Source organism: Felis catus, chromosome C2, assembly GCF_018350175.1.
Source record: "Felis catus isolate Fca126 chromosome C2, F.catus_Fca126_mat1.0, whole genome shotgun sequence".
Taxonomy (NCBI): Eukaryota; Metazoa; Chordata; class Mammalia; order Carnivora; family Felidae; genus Felis; species Felis catus.
Window position 1 is genome coordinate 16,716,453 of NC_058376.1, and position 17,751 is coordinate 16,734,203.

At 36.2% G+C, this 17,751-nt stretch overlaps 1 long non-coding RNA gene across 1 annotated transcript in view; it reads left to right on the top strand.

Moving 5' to 3' along the window:
• Positions 1-17,751, top strand: part of LOC123379886 — a 143,211-nt gene that overhangs the window by 9,792 nt on the left and 115,668 nt on the right. Inside the window, exon 2 of the long non-coding RNA XR_006584865.1 lies at positions 8,399-8,505. This is a non-coding gene — a long non-coding RNA (uncharacterized LOC123379886). The remainder of the gene's footprint in view (positions 1-8,398; positions 8,506-17,751) is intronic.

A 17,751-nucleotide genomic window follows, 5' to 3' on the forward strand; every position in this document is an offset into this window, starting at 1 on the left:
TATAAGTCATTATGAGAACTTTTGAAATGCTCCTGCCCGGCCACCTCAAATCCCTTTCCTCCCTCTCCAAATGCCAGTTTAATTAGAGAACACCATGTTCTCTAAACCTCTATGTTTTATAACTGTTCTCGAGCTCTGTGTGTGCGTTTTTCCCACAAATGAATTGTTTTGTTTTGTGTGTGTGTGTGTGTGTGTGTGTGTGTGTGTTGTCAACTTTACATAAATCGAATTTCTAGTAAATTTTGTGATTTGCTGCTTTGGTTCAACTTTTATGATTTAAGAATTCAGTCATATTTTTGCAAACAGATGAATTTCACTTGTTTCCCTGGTAGGGAATATTTTGCCATATGACTAGGCTACAATTGATTCATCTTATCTTTTGCTGAGAGACAGTGTAATATTTCTAGTTTCCAGATTTTATAAAATAAAATATGTGACAAATTTCTTATATTTGCTTTTAAGGACAAATATACAAGAATTTCTTTAGGATATGTCCTTGGACCTAGGAGTGAAATTGCTTCATCATGACATATAATCAACTCAGTTTAGTAAGGCCAATATTTTTCCAAAATGGTTTTAGTACTTTTTACTTACATCAGCAATTGATGAGATTTCCTGCTACTCTATATTCTTGTCAAAACTTAATGTTCTAAAGAGTAATTTTTGTCAAATTGTCAACTGGAAAAAAATTTCTCTAAGAGATTTCAATTTTATTTTCCTGAGGTTGAGCATTTTTAAACATATTTACTGTAAACAATTTATCTACCCTTTCCCATCAAGTATTTCCCATTAAACATTGACCCACTGGTTGAAGATTCACTCCTAGGTATCTGGTTAGGTCGCTGGACCCCTTACCAACATGGGAGGTCCCAGGGCACAAGGTGAGAAGTTCAGGGCAAGGGCACAATCAGGTTGATTCTGCACAAAACTGATATGAGTCAACACTGTGTTGACGGTGACCCTGGGAACAAAGGAAGTGGAGGCCAAAGGGATCTGAAGTCAGTCAGAAGGTGTGTCTGACTCTATGACAAGTTTTGTGTGGTGCTGGAAGAACAGATCTGGGAATAATGTCTCAACTGAGTCACATTAGAGGTCACTTAAAGACTCCCCAGTATGTCCCCCCTGCCACCACACAGTATTGCCAGACACTGGACTTCATTCTAATTGCTCCTGCACTGACATTAATGCCACTTTTGCCTTGTAAATGCAGATCTGCAACCACTACCTACTCCAAAGCTATCACGTCTTTTACCTCTTCTGCTCACTAAATGCAAACTCACCCCAGAGTCTGCTTCGTCGTTCTACTCTGAATTAAAGTCTCATATGGATCCAGTTGATTTCAGGACACTAATCTATGTTCTAGAGGCATGATGGCTGTGAACTTGTATTTTGAATTCTTACTAGGGAATTGGGACACCCCAACTATAGAAAGGTAATGCAAAACAGATATACTAACATGGGTGTAAAAAATGCCCACCACAGGCTTCTGGGAAAAATTTTCACTCCTGCGATGGAGCCCCGTAAAGCTTCTGCCTTTTCTACTAGACATGAATGTGGAAGTCTGTGGTCTCCGTGGCTGCTGGTGGCCAGCCTGCAAGCACGACAGGATTAGTCTTAGGAGAAAACAGTCAGTGTGGTCAGCAGAGTGGGGGGTGGATAGGATGACCTATCCCCTGGGTCAAACAAGTTTGAGGGGCCCACATTGTCCCTGAACTTCCAGTTTTGTGAGCTAAGAATATTTTCTCATTGTTTACACCACTTTGAGCTGCTTTTCATCCTCTTTGCTGATGAAATAATCCTAAATCATATAGCTATTTTTATTTATTTTTATGAGAAAGATCACCTCAGACTTCAATCTAAAATTACTAGGGAGGGGCGCCTGTGTGGCACAGTCGGTTAAGCGTCCGACTTCAGCCAGGTCACGATCTCGCGGTCCGTGAGTTCGAGCCCCGCGTGGGGCTCTGGGCTGATGGCTGAGAGCCTGGAGCCTGTTTCCGATTCTGTGTCTCCCTCTCTCTCTGCCCCTCCCCCGTTCATGCTCTGTCTCTCTCTGTCCCAAAAATAAATAAACGTTGAAAAAAAAAATTAAAAAAAAATAATAAAAAATAAAATTACTAGGGAAAAAAAAAACCCTTCCACTTAATTTAGAATGTAACTTCAGAAGATGTCAAATTTTTATCAGTTATTTATTTATTTTCAGCAAAGATCATTAGGATAATAGTTATAATTATGATAATAATAAAAACACACTACCAACTTGCTTTGTCTTTTTTAGAGTTCATTCATGATACTAACTCATTTTAAGTCCTCCACAGCTGTATGATGTGGAAAGTTCATGTTGTGCTTCACTCCCTTTAGATCTGAAGAAACTGTAGCTAAGAAAAATTAATTAACTTTCCCAAGCTCATGTGTTTAATTAGTAAATAAATTAGATTGAGAACCTAGGTCTTCTCAGATCTAGTCAAACAAGCGGTTTGTTAGAAAACAGTTTATGATCCATATACATGCCACATAAACTAATAAATTACATATTCATTAAACAAAATATATTTAGGTTATTTATTGTATCTACAAAGGAAAAGTAGTGCCTGCTTTGGGGGAATTGCCTCTCATGAGTCAATTTCCATGCAATGTTATGCTATGGACTCTATACAACTTTTAGAGCAAGACTGAAATGAGAACTTGAGTTATTATGATTCTGAACTCATATCTATGTCATTTACTCATATGTTATGGAGGTCAATAAATGTTATTCATTTTGATGAATATTTAATTTTTTGCCATTTTTAGGTTTAAACTGCTCCTTCCCTTGGTACTATCAAGAGAGAATTAACAACATATTTTTTAAATTATGAAACGTTTTCAAGTAAGCCTACAAACAGGTTTTTGGATACTTTCTCATACGAAAGGCTACTTCACAGATTATTTCAATCAACCGATCAACAAATACACATTTATTACTGCTATGTGTCAGCTAATTTCTGGAGACTGGTGAATGAGACTGCAAAGGTCCTTGCCCTCGAAAAACTTGTATTCTTTTTTAAGGATGTAAACAACTAATGATTCAATTACAATACAATCTATTAGGAATTATGTTGGGGAAATGAGAACATACACACTGAGCCTAGAGTGGCTGAAAGGCAGACTGGGTAGGAGTGGTCTCTAAAGGGTACTCTGGGAGCAGAGGGTTTTTCAGGCAGCAGGGGTAAGGCCCTGAACAGAGAACCAATACATCTTTAAAAATCGGATGGAATTGAAGAGCAAGCCCCACAGTGAATGGTGGAGAATCCGAGCTTTGGATTCTTTCTTGAGTTCAAATCAGAACTTCATCATTTTCTAAGTGATATGACATGGGAAAGGTTACTTCACTTTTCAAACGGTCATCCTTCATAAAGAAAAGGGAAGTAGTCCTACCTTGAACATCTTTAGAAAGGATTAAACGTGATTTTTTATGGAAAGTATTAGAGAACTGTATCTGGTACATAACATGTTCTTGATGAGTGCTCTTAAGTTTGCTGCGACTAGGCTGTAGAGAGCTGGGAGGAAGGCCTTCAAGAGGGGGGGCTGGAGGATTGGGCCTGTGATGGCCACGTAGGCCATGTTCAGAATTGGAACTTTGTCCTAGGAGTAATGGCAGAGAATCTGAAGGTCTTTAAAACCCAAAGTTACACCATCAGATTTGCATTTTAGAAAAATTTAATCCTGGGATTCAGTCATGAAGTATTACAAAAATGAAACGTATTTTATTTTGTAAGTTATTATGAAGGTAAGACTGAATAGAAACAACTATGTGAATAAGGCATCAACAAAAACTACTCCTCAGAAATTTATACTTTATGTGTATTTTTTCTTATACACAGAAAATTCCTGGTAGTCAAACAGGATCCTTAGAGACTCATATATATATATATATATATATATATATATATATATATATATATACAGGGAATGTCTCTGGACCACCAAACCAGTACATAACTTATTCATAATTTTTTAAAAATGTATGAGGATACCGGTTGTTGACATATCCACATGTGCAGAAAAATAGAAATCACATGCCTAGGAAATGGTCAGAAATTTTTATTACAATCAAATTCACTATTGAACATTTGTGATTTTTATGTAAATTGTTATCTGTTATTTATTATATTCTGTGTTTGCATTCAATAAATGTTTATTAAACCAACATTTATGTGCAAATCATTTTATTTTTATACCATAAATCATTTTACTATATACATTTTATTTTTATACACTAAATGTTATTTTATTGATTCTGTTAATGTGTTGTCTTACTACATGGTATAAACTTGCATTTTTTTGGTTAGATTATTTGTTCATTTTTATTTCACTAAGATACGTCCCCAATAAATGTTGTTGACACTGCATGTCTTAGGTGCCTGCATCATATTTCTCTTGATTAAAATCAGTACTCCCCCCTTATGACATATAATTGCCAATATTTTTCAAAAGTATGCCCAGAGGACCAATTATGTAGGAAAAAATCTAGGGAGAGGGGAGTTCTTAGTACAAGTGAAGATTCTTGAGCCCTACTCCATATTTACTGAATCAAAATGCTCTGGGTATGAGTTCCTGGAAACCACATTAAGAAAAATTGTTTAGGTTATTGTGATATAAATTCAGGTTAGAGGAGCACCTGGGTGGCTCAGTCGGTTAAGCAGCCGACTCTTGATTTTGGCTCGGGTTATGATCTCATGGTTCATTTGATGAGACTGACCCCCGCATAGGGCTCTGTGCTGATGGCAGAGAGTCTGCTTGGAATTCTCTCTTTCCTCTCTGTCTCTGCCCATCCTGCTCTCTCTCTGTCTCTGTCTCTCTCTCTCTCTCAATATAATAAACAAACAAACAAACAAATAAATAGATTCAAGTTAGAAACCCACTTCAGAATGTGCATTACAACTCTTTTCTGTTGAAGTGAATAGAAGTGGACCATCTCAATGTTGCCATTTCTGTATTACCTGACTGATAAAACAACATCCATGATAGAATATTTTCATTTCTACTAAGTTATTCAGAAAAAAGAATCTAATGAAGCATTGAGGAATAAGCCATTGCTATTGTCTGAATGTTTGTATTTTCCAAAAATTCGTATGTTGAAATCCTAATACCCAATGTGATGGTATTAGGAGATGGGGCCTGGGGGCAGTGATTAGGTCGTGATCTTAACCTTCATTAAGTGTAGTATAATGCTGAAGGCAAGGAAAATCCTAGCAGAGGGCTGTTCCATGCATGGCCCTGGCACACAGCACCACATCTGGAGATGAGCTCCCAAGGGGATGGAGTCTGGAAACATAAGGCCAATGACCTGCCAGAAAAAGATTCTTAATGGAATCATGAAAGCTATTTTATGTGCTTGAAAGGCTCATTTTGTAGAAGAGGGATCACTAAGTACTTTTTTTTTTTTCTCTGTTTGTTTCTAAAGAACACATTTAGAATCAATTGACTTTAATTCAACAAGCCCTAATTGATTCTTTATTGTATTCCAGGCACTGGGCTTGGAGTTTAGGGCTAAATGGATGAGGAAGATACAATATCTTAGAGTTTACTTGAAAAACAAATATGAAACTCCTTCTCGACTGCTTTTACAGCTCCTGGGATGAATTTCCAAATTGCTTTCCCAAAGTACTGCATCAAATTTCTCTCCCATCAGAATTATATGAGAGAGACCTTTCAACATATCATCATAGAAATGTTTTATATCAATTCTTTCCCTCTAGTTTTACATGTAAATGGTGTATCATTGTTTTTCGTTACTAGCATGATAAAGGTTTTTCAAATGTTTATTAATAATTGTATATTATGTGAATTGGTTAATTTTTATTATGTAAGAATTATTTAAGTTGTTATTTTGTTTGGTGTGCTCTAGACAACCAGCTTGTAATGCCCCCGATTTCGAATCCGAGAGACCACCAAGGAGCCGATACCGATGCAAACACACGAGGGTTTATTTGCAAGCTCGAGCTTGGGCCCAAGTATACCCGACACAGGGGAGCAGGGACTTGGAGCCCTAGGTTAAGAGGCGTAGCAGTTTTCTGGGGGCCAGTGGCCAATGAGATTGTAACACACACAGAGAAAGTTGCACAGTCATGTCAGTCCACACGCAGGTGGCCAATTGAATTACAATTTACCCTATAGTAACTGTTTGAACTAGCCTATCACTCTGGTCAGAATTGGCGCAAGTTTGGCGGGCAAAAGGCGGGGTTTACATTTTTTGGCGGTTAGGGGTTCCGCATTCCTATACGAGCCGGTTTCCAGTAAGGGTGTGCTCAGCGGCTTGACTAGGGTGGGGAGTGTCTTAAGCAATAAGTAGGTCATGTGGGGGTTATACACGAGATGGTGGGTGTAGCACAAAATGGAGTTAGTCTTGCTCTGCTTGTCCAGGGGTAGGGGATTTTTGTTAAATTCCTTGGGTCCCACAAGCTGATGTTTACTGAACATCCAGTGATGTTTACTGGAAATCCTTCCTTTCTTCAGTGATTTCCAGTACTGCTCTTATTTGAATAAAATTCTCATAGTTAATAAAGTTAGTTTCTGAATTATCTATTTGGTTTCATTGCTTTATGCTAATTGAATTCTGCTGATTTTATCTAGTTAGATAATTCTTTATTAGTTTATTTATGTTCCCGTTTGTTTTTCTTCTAGATAATTCATAAAATTTTTGTGAATATATTTTTGTGTGAATTATATTAAGATTATGAACTAATTTTATAAAAACATCTATATTTAAAATAATATTTTATATCCAACTATATGGCCAGCCTTTGAAAGTAGCCTTTTATTAATTATTTCCAAGTATTTTTTTTCCTGTTTGTAAATGGGTCAGATCTAAATATTATTTTGCAATTTTTATTTATTGTCATGAGTAAATGTGTTTGGCACTGTGTTTTTAAGGAGCTGTTGGAAGAGATATAGAGCACAATGCTTCTGCTACTTTCTACCAGCCAGAATTAGGCATTTGATCTGGCCTTAATGCAAAGAAGTCTGGGAAATGTAGTTCTTGGATGAGCAGCTGTTCTTAGCTGTAAGAACTCGCCACTTCCCAAAGGCAGCAAAAGCCTGTCAGCTGGTCAGGACTGGTCAGCTAAGATGTCTCTCCTACATGAATATTGTTCTTTGCATTTGCATATTTATATGTGTCTAGATATTTTGCTCAATTACCTTATTATTTATAATAATTTTCAATGAATTTTTACAAATTTTATTATATACATTTATTGCATACAAATATATATCATCAAAAGTATATAATTTAGTCTTATTTGCCTTCAATAGTTCTATATTTTATTTGTCTGACCTGTCAGAACTTCTTTTTTTTTAATTTTTTTAATGTTTGTTTATTTATTTATTTTTTTTTAATTTTTTTTTCAACTTTTATTTATTTTTGGGACAGAGAGAGACAGAGCATGAACGGGGGAGGGGCAGAGAGAGAGGGAGACACAGAATCGGAAGCAGGCTCCAGGCTCTGAGCCATCAGCCCAGAGCCTCATGCGGGGCTCAAACCCACGGACCGCGAGATTGTGACCTGGCTGAAGTCGGACGCTTAACCGACTGCGCCACCCAGGCGCCCCTGTTTGTTTATTTTTGAGAGAGAAAGAGTGAGAGAAAGCATGAGCAGGGTGGGGACAGAGAGAGAGGGAGACAGAAACCAAAGCAGGCTCCAGGCTCTGAGCTGTTAGCATAGAGCCCGATGCGGGGCTCGAACCCATGAACTGTGAGATCATGACCCATACTTAACCAACTGAGCCACCCAGGAGCCCCTGACCTGTCAGAACTTCTATAAAAGTGGAAATACTAAAAACAATAATAATTATTATATGTTTTAGATTTTACTGCAAATAATAGTTAGCAATTGATTTGAGATATATATTCTTTACCAGACTGAGTCACACTTTTATTTTCCAATATTCCTGTTCATGTACATGGAAATATGTATAGTGAGTTTAAACAGTAAAAGAAATAGAATTTGAAGTGTGTTTTAAAAGTTAATGGTATAATTTTTTAAGATTTTATAAATTAACTTGGTCACGTTTACTAATAGGTTTTCTAATATCAACTCATTCATTTTTGGTGTGAATATTATTTAATTTTCACACTTAATACTGTGTTTTAAGGACACCTAGGTGGCTCAGTCAGTTAAGAGTCCGACTCTTGATTTTGGCTTAGGTCATGATCTCACGGTTCCCTGGGATCAAGCCCCATGTCCGTGCAGAGCCTGCTTAGGATTCTCTCTCCCTTTCTCGCTGCCCCTTTCCCTGCTCATTTTCTCTCTTTCTTTCTCTCTCAAAATAAACAAATAAACTTAAAATATACTGTCTTTTAGATATTTTTTAATCAAAATGTCTAGTATTTATTTCATCCACTCAATTGTCCTCCACAGGATATTCATATCGATCAAAGTACTGGACTTATTTGTATTTAGTGTTGGAAAAGAGATCTCTGCCAGGAAGACCGAATATAGGATCTAAAATAATCATCAATCACGCAGTGAGTCTTGAATTTAGATAGTTATTCAGATTGTCACTTCTTGTATGCACCTGCACGTAGGTCTGGATAATTGGTAAATATTTGACCCATTTAGCTTATGACTTGCATGTGTTCTTTCAGCAATCATAATATTTTATATTTGAAAAAAAAGATTGGCTATTGAGGGACTATTTAGAAAGTTCAAGACATAAATTAATTACCAAAATTTTATCTTTTAAATGATGACGATCATCAATAAGTCAGTACACTTTGGTGTCCGTTGAAATGAATAAATATATTGATTTGGCACTGAAACAGTTGTGAATTTTAGTGTGAACTACATGGTTGTTATTGTGATTAGTGCTACCATGGACTGGATTATGTCCCTCAAAATCCATACGGTAAAGCCCTAACCTTCATCGTGATCATATTTGTAGATGTAGCCTAGAAGGAAGAAATTAAGGTTAAAGTTGTCATGATGGGGCCTTGATATGATAGAATTGGTGTTCTTATGAGAAGCAACACCAGAGTACTCTCTCTCTCCATGCATGAAAATGGAAGGAGTCATATAAGCACACACTGAGAACCCAAGGACAGAGTCCTCACCAGACAACTCTGCTGCCACTTTTATCTTGAACTTCCAGCCTCCAGAACTCTGAGAAAATAAATTCGTGTTGTTTAAGCCACTCAGTCTGTAGTATTTTGTTATGGTAGCCTGAGCAGACTCATACAGGTGCTATCAAAGAATGAAATACTATATTTCCTCTAAATAGAAACATTACAAACAAAACCAACTCAAGGTTCTTGGTTCAGCAGAACATTATTTGTCCAATCTCTGTACAACAAGTTTTCTTGGCAAAGAGGAAGCATTGCCTTTCCATATGACATATTTTCTTGTAAGCTACGGTATTATTTTAAAAAGAGACAAAATACGTGTAAATATTTTCAGTTTCTTGTTATGCTATGTGGCTGTATGAATATTGTATTTTACGTGTTACCTTTGCAATACATCCTTCTGTTTATATAATCATATACATTTATTGTTAATGATGATACTTCAGAAATGTTGACACACATTCATGGAGGACTCATGTGCTGTAGATGAAGAAAGTTCAGCATGAAATTACTAAAATTGGCATTAAAATTAGTATATGATAAAATTTCCAAAAGGGCAAATAAAATGAAGTTAACGCATTGATTGATATGCAGGAAAATTAAATTGGGCAATCTGGGGATTAATGACAAAGTATATTTTCACTAGCAATGATTCAGTAAAGAATTTATACTTGCTTTTTTTTTTTTTAAGTTTATTTATTTTTTGAGAGACAGAGAGAGCACAAGCAGGGGAGGGGCAGAAAGAGAGGAAGCTTGGAAGCAGACTCCACACTGACAGCAGAGAGCCCAATGTGGGGCTCGCGCTCACAAACAATGAGGTCATGACCTATGCCGAAGTTGGATACTTAACCAACTGAGCCACCCAGGCACCCCATACTTGCGTAATAGTAGTTATGATTGTATCTTTTGAAAGAGATAGGAAATATAAGCATATTTACTTTATAGTCCTCTATTAGATGACTCCTAGAGTTGGGTGTTCTTATCTTTGATCCTCAGGTTTACAAGCAGTGTAATAACATAGATAAGACTTGTATTTTACATTGTGTAAATTTGACTTTGCATAAAATTTCAGGTGCACACACTTTACACCCAAATCTTAGCTTCTCATGAATGGGAGCCAGAGATCCTTGGAGAAATGACTGATTCCAGGATAGGGCTGCGAAAATACTAGATGATCCTGGAATAACTTGTTGGGCCAGCAATGTTGGAAATACATCAAGAAGGAAAAACAAAACAAAACAAAACCCCAAACCAGTTTGAAAGCTTCAGTCAGAAGAAACCAATGACCCCAAAGGGGACAATTTGAGAATCAACATAAAAAAGTAATAGTAAAGAATTAGAGCCCATTGAGTAAAAATTAGAAACCGTGAGCTACTATAGGTATAAATAGATTGAATGTTTGAAGGAACAACATGACATTACTTTCTACAAAATACTTACTAATTATGAAGGGAGAAGAATATAGGAGAGGCCTGGTGGTATCACCTTAATCAAGTGATAAAAATAACAGAACATTAGTAACGGCACAAACCAAAATTGCGCACAATCTTATAGAATAAAATGAAAGTAACACACCATCATTTAGTTGTTACGCCTGCTAAAAATTCATAACCTGAATCCAATCACAGGAAAACAACATGATAAACTCACATTGAAAGGAATTCTACAACAGTGTCTGCTTGTGATCTCCAAAATGGAAATTTCCTCCTCTTTCATTCTTTGGCGTATTTCCAAATAAATCAGTACGCATCACTGCCTTAGGAAGTCAAGTTAAATGTACTCGTGATAAGTGTGTTTGATGATCTATCTGCCTCAGAGCATGCCATCTGTCAATGTTCTTATTAAAGGCTTTCAGTGGAGCTACTCCGGGTGGAGCAGATGGAGTTAAATCTGTGACTTTTTTGAAAGATATGGTTTCTGAAGTTGCTTTCAGGGATAAATCCTTGACATTGGCTAAGGCAAGTAAAAAATCTGGCCACATTGCAAGGATTCAGGTCTGATTTTCTTATCAAAAGTTTCCTCCCATCTCAATTTGCTAAAAGCTTTTGGCAATAAAGGCATTAAGTCCTCTTTTGTTTCCTGTAATGGAAAGCTCTAGATGCCTTTGGCTATTTGGTTTCTGTGCCTCAGGGTCTTTGCTGTATAATGAGAGATATATTGAGAGAACTTACTTCACAGAATTCTCATGTGGACCATGAGAATAAAGTATGTGAATGAAAAAACCTTCGGTAAGAAGTGGCTCACTCAGATAAATACGATTAGTGGATGGAAATGCCTAAAAGCACTTCCACTTAGTTTTTCCCATTGAGGACATCAGGATCTCGATTTTAAGAGTCAGTATCCAATATCTGAATGGGATCTTTCTATAAAACTGGAAGAAAACAATGGAAGAATTTGTGGGGTTTTTTGGGGATATGACTGCTCCACAGAATGAGAACCACATTTATTTTACTGAATTCAAAATAATAGATGAATAATTGTATAAAATAAGGAAAAACACTATGCAATGGGATTTTGAGCTGGTTTGAATTTCTTACTTCTTGGCTTGGGTGAAACCTCTAACTCAGGAATAGCTGAGAAGGCATGATCTCTGTTCTGGTTCAGCCTAGATCATTCCATTGCTTCTCCCTGTCTACCCTGCATTTCTCAGGGGTTATGCCAATTTACAGTGAACTGTTGCTTCCTCTGATCAGAGCAATTAAAAACTATAAAAACACTTCTCATTCTCTGCCCACAACTGCTTAATTTTGAAGCAACAATATCTGTATTAATTATGTTGTGAAGGGGAGATTCATTCTGCCCCTAGCCCGAGATTAGTAACTGTTAGCCCGAGAAGGCACTGGATCCTCTCTTTGCTAGGGTTGTCCTACAGCTTTATATTCCTGGTGAATCTGCAGGATCTGTGATCCCATAAGTCTCTGTGCTGTTCTGCACAGGCTCTTGGCTATAATCTGGCCATAGGAAGAATATTGTCCTCATTAAGGGCCAGGCTAAAAACACATTTGACCTTGGTGGAAGCATGCGACCACCATCACACTGCTTCTTGTCATGCCTCGAAGACATTTACTAGGTTACCACAGTGCAGAATTTAACGGCTGTTCTTTTTTTAATCCATATTATAAGGGCACAATTTCATATATATTGATTTTTATTATTAATCGCCTTTAATATTATAGAGAATTTCATGGGTAAGGATAAGTAGGGTAGGGCAGTGTTTCTCTCCAAAAAACATTTAAGGCAGTGAGAACGTCCAAATCACTATTGCTGTTGGAGAAACTAACATTTCTCAAGCTGTCTCTTGGCATGGAGCAAACCATGTTTTTAAGTGTTTGAGTCAGAAAAACCATCCCCTATGACGAGAGAGTGTTAAGATTACGAAATGACACTCTTTAAATCTCCAATGTGTTTCACTGAATGTTTGGCTCATCACTCAGGCTCTACACAATGCTGCAGTCATCAGGCAATGATCACTGGATAAACTAGTAAGTTTTACATTAGCCCTTCCCATCTCTTCTATCCCCACAAAGAAGCATCATCAGATACTAATGCAAGTGTGATCAGTTGATTTGAAAAGCAGTTCTTTGTACCATTTATAGTTGTCATTACATATTGAACAACACACAATCATTTTTTCAAATTGAAGTTCTAAAATAAGATGATTTAAAATTATTTTAAAAGCAAGATTTATTTCAGCTAGAATTAATTCCACTGGGACCATCATAATATCTGAAAAACTAAATGTTGAAAGGCGGGAACAGAGCAAGTAATAAGACTTTGTTTGAAAGCTTATATAAATGGTACTGATACATCATAAATGAGAAAATTATCAATAATCTGAGAGAAAATTTTCTGTGAAGACTGTGCTTGACATGTGGTAATAGAAACTTAATTAGCAGGGGCTGGACTAGAGAGCAGTTTCTTTTGCACAAATAACAAAAGCATGAAGGTGGGCATCCAGGGCGAGCATGTCTGCCATTGTAGATACTTCTGCTACGTCCATTCTGCTGGCCAGCAGGTGTTAGCCTGTGGCCTGTAACCTCAAGTTTCTGCACCTCAGTATACTGTGACAATGATCTGCGAGAAGAGCACGGGGCAAAAAGGCAAGGCCAAAGGGGAACTGTCAACTGACTCTGCCCTTCTCACCACCTTTGCAAGAAATCACACGCAATGACTTCCCCTTAAATCTCATTGGCCAGAAGCATGACACGTGGCTCGCTTAATGGCACTGACTTGTGTAAATCTGTTTTAAACTAGACATGTTGCCATCTCACACAAAAGTGGAATTCTGTGAGTAACAATAGAAATGGAGAATGGCTATTAGGCAAGGCACTAAAGGTGTTGGCCCCAAATAACTAACTAGAACCTCACTAAGATAACAATTGTTGGGTTCCAGAATTCTTTTTGAATTCTGATTAGTAAAATATAAGTCCCTTTTTACTCCTTATAAAGTAAAAGATTTTCCAGATGAGATAGTGTGACTTAATGCATGATGGCATTTACTTGCTAATATCAGTAGTTGGTTTAAAATGCTCAGGATTATTAATTTCTGGCAAATGAAAAACAAAGTACATTTCAAGCGATCTTTGATACATCTTTAATCATCTTTTTTTTTAAAGTGTTTATCTTTGAGAGAGAGAGAGAGAGAGAAAGACAGAGACAGAGCACAAGTGGGGGAGGGGGCAGAGAGAGAGAGAGGGAGCAGGCTCCAGGATCTGAGCTCTGAGCTGTCAGCATCATGACCTGAGCCTAAGTCAGACAACCCACTGAGCTACGCAGGCAGCCCTCTTTCGTCGTTTTATAAAACTGATATATTCATTTCTTCTGGAATTAATGGATTAAAGGCGAAATCTTATATTAAAAATTAGTTAAAAGTAAGTTGAATAATTGTCTTTGGATTTTACAAACAGAACCAATTATTCTGATTTAGAAGGAAAATAAAATTTGAATTTTATTTGTTGTTTTATGTTGTACCAACATTATACATTAAAAATACTGTAAAATACATTTTAAAACTAATGTGATTCAGCAGAAAATATGTAAGATGTTTACTTCGTAAGTGTTGCATTAATCAATATTTTTATGAATTATATTTACCAGCAAAACTTTTTATTCCAATTTATAAACAAAACAAAATAACAACATTTGGATAAAATGAGCTCTTAAACAGAGCTACTCCAAATAAATTCTTAATTAAAGTTAGCTATTCATGTCTGAATTAATCAAATTCTGTAGCTTGCTATTAAAATTATTTATAAAATTAATAAACTTTGTTTTCCATTGTTTATATACATCTCATTTCATTTAAATAATTTTGATAAACACTAAGCTAATAATTATAAGAGTACTAATAAGTAGTTTGTAGTCTATATTTCAGAGTTTGTAAATGTGTGTGTGTGTGTGTGTGTGTGTGTGTGTGTGCATGTTTGGGGGGAAGATAATATGGCAACTAGGAGGTCTGATAAAAGGGAAGAAAGGATCTTAAAGATTATCAGCCTCTTTAAACTAGTCCAGAATATCTGTTGAAAAAGGAAGTGCTATCAAGGTTTTCCCATTTCTAGACTATTGTTCAGAGAATAATGGATGCTACAGAAGTGCATGGAAATAGTAACAAAGTGGAGACGGCCCTGGTATGGAGCATGTAATGAGAACTTAGAAAGGAAAGAAAAGTATTGGTGTCCAGCCAGACCTGCATAGGATCCCAATAAAGCTTTCCTTCCATCATGACTTGCTGCCTTCAAACTACTGAAAAAGTCCCTAAAGCATCATGTAAAATAATTTGAGACTATGGATGACATTGCGCAAATTCACTATGACCAAAATAAAAAAAATGGCATATATATATATATGGGAAAAGAAAGACAAAAAGAAAGCATGAGGTCAAGGAAAGAAGATATTGAGAAGATATTGAACCAGCAAGATGATTGAGTAGTATTTTCCAGCCTTCATCCACCCACAAAAAAAGATAGCTTTCCAGAAACGGACTTCACGATTTCAAATTATATTACAAAACTATCGTAATCTAAAGGCTATGGTATTGACATACAGACAGACACATAATGGTCAACTAATTTTTGACAAGGGTGCCAAAAATACAAAAGGAAGAAAGAATAATCTCTTCAACAGCATTGGGAAAACTGGATATTCATATGCAAAAGAATAAGATTGGACCTTTATCTTAAACTATACATAAAAATTAACTGAAAATAAATTAATGACCTAAAATATAAGACATGAAACTGTAAAACTCTTAGAAGAAAACGTAGGGGGAAAACTTCTTGGAATTGATACTGGAAATGACTTTTTGACTTTTTTGATTTGACACCAAAATAAAAGCAACAGATCCAAAAGTAAATACATGGTACTACATAAAACTATAAAGTTTTTACACAGAAAAGGAAACAATCAAAAAAGAAAATGAAAAGGACACCTATAGAGTGGGAGAAAATATTTGCAAATAATATATCTGATAAGGAGGCAACCTACAAAATATATAAGGAACTCATAGAAGTCAATGGCAAAACAACAAACAACCTGATCAAATATTGGACAAAGGTTCTGAATAGGCATTTTCAAAAGAAGATATATAAATGGCCAACAGGTACATGAAAAGGTACTCAACATTACCAAGAAAATGCAAATTTAACTACAATGATGTAGCACCTCACACCTTTAGGATGGCTGTTATCAAAAAAGTCAAGGGATACTAGGGCACTGGGTTACTCAGTCTATTAAGCGTCTGACTTTTGATTTTGGCTTAGGCCATGATCTCACGGTTCATGAGACGAAGCACCACATCAGGCTCTGTCCTGACATCACAGATTCTGCTTGAGATTCTTTCTCTCCCTGTTTCTGTCCCTCCCCCCTGCTCATGCACACTGTCTCCCTCAAAATAAATAAGTATATTAAAAAAAAAGTCAAGGGATACCAAGTGTAGGTGGTGATGTGAGAAAAGAGAATGTAAATTAGAAAAGCCTTTTTGGAAAACAGTAGGAAAATCCCTTTAAAAAATCAAAAATAGAACTACTGTAAGATCTAGCAATCCCACTTCTAGTTATATATGTCGGGGAAATAAAATCACTACTTTAAAAAATGTTTATTTATTTAGGGGAAGGACAATGGGAGAGAGAGTGACAGAGACAGAGACAGAGAGACAGAGAGGAGTATCCCAAGCAGGCTCCATGATCAGCGCAGAGCCCTATACGGGGCTCCAACCGTGAACTGCAAGATCATGACCTTAGCTAAAATCAAGAGTCCAATACTTAACTGACTGAGCCACCCAGGCGCCCCTAAACTCACTAACTTGAAAAGATACTTGCACTTCCATGGTCATTACAGCATTATTCATAGTCCTCAACATCTGGAAACAATGTAAGTGTCCATGGATAAAAAAATGTGGTATATATGTACAACGGAATGTTTTTCAGCCTTAAAAAAAAAGAAGAAAATCGTTTCATTTGTGACATGGATGAAACTGGAGGCCATGATGCTAAGTGAAACAAGCTAGAAAAATACTACATGATGGTTAAAAAAAAAAAAGTCAAACTTAAAGTCACAGAGTAGAGTGGTGACTACCAGCAGCTATTGGGTGGTGGGATTGGGGACATATTGATCAAAGGGTACAAGCTTCCAGTTATTAGATAAAGATTTAATGTACAACTTGTTGGCTATAGTTCCTAATAATATATTATATACTTGAAATTTGCTAACAGTGTAAATCTTAAGTGTTCTTATAGTAAAAAATGTGGTAATTATATGAGATGATGGATATGTTAATTATCTTGATGGTGATAAAGTTTTTACAATGCATAAATATATCAAACCATGATGTTGTATACCTTAAGTATATATACTTTTTATTTCTTGATTAGACTTCAGGAAAGCTTGAAAAAAGTATATATTAAATTATTGAAACAGGGAAAATATAAAATAATTACACTGCTTGAAAATACAGAAAAACAGAGTTTGAAGTAGGAGTAGTAAGTATATTATTGATGAAGACAATTTTAGTTAAGAATAATTACCGCCTCTGATCAATGAAAGTGTAAGAGCTGGTTCGTTTAAAGAATTAACAAAATTGATGAACAAAATTGATAAATCCCATGCCAGACTTATCTAAAAGAGAAAGGAAAGAAATAGATAAAATCATGAATGAAAAAGGACAGATCAAATTCATAAAACAGTTCTACAAAATAGAATGGCATTAGATGTTTTAACTGCTGCACAAGGTGGAACTTACATTCTCATAAAAACAAACTGCTGTGTATACATTACAGATTACCTCAAAAATATTTCTGGATTTCTAACTGACATGAATACTCAAATTGACACTTTAAACAATCCCTCTCTTTCCTGTAATGGTTGGTTAAACATCTAGACTGGAGAATTTTTGTCAACTACCAAGGACTTTTATTTGGGCTAATCTTTCTAGTTATTCTAATTATGTTTTGCTGTTTTCTCCCATGTCTCTCTGCCTGGTACCAAGACTCCATCACTGCGATAACCTCAAGCCAATAGATGATCCTTTCTACTCAAGGAGGTTCATACACATACCCACGTTAGATCCAGCTGCCTCTGCCTTTTGTATCTCCCCTATATGTTCCCTGACTGACCAGTATTGACCCATATAGGTAGGGACAACTCTGTGCCCCTACT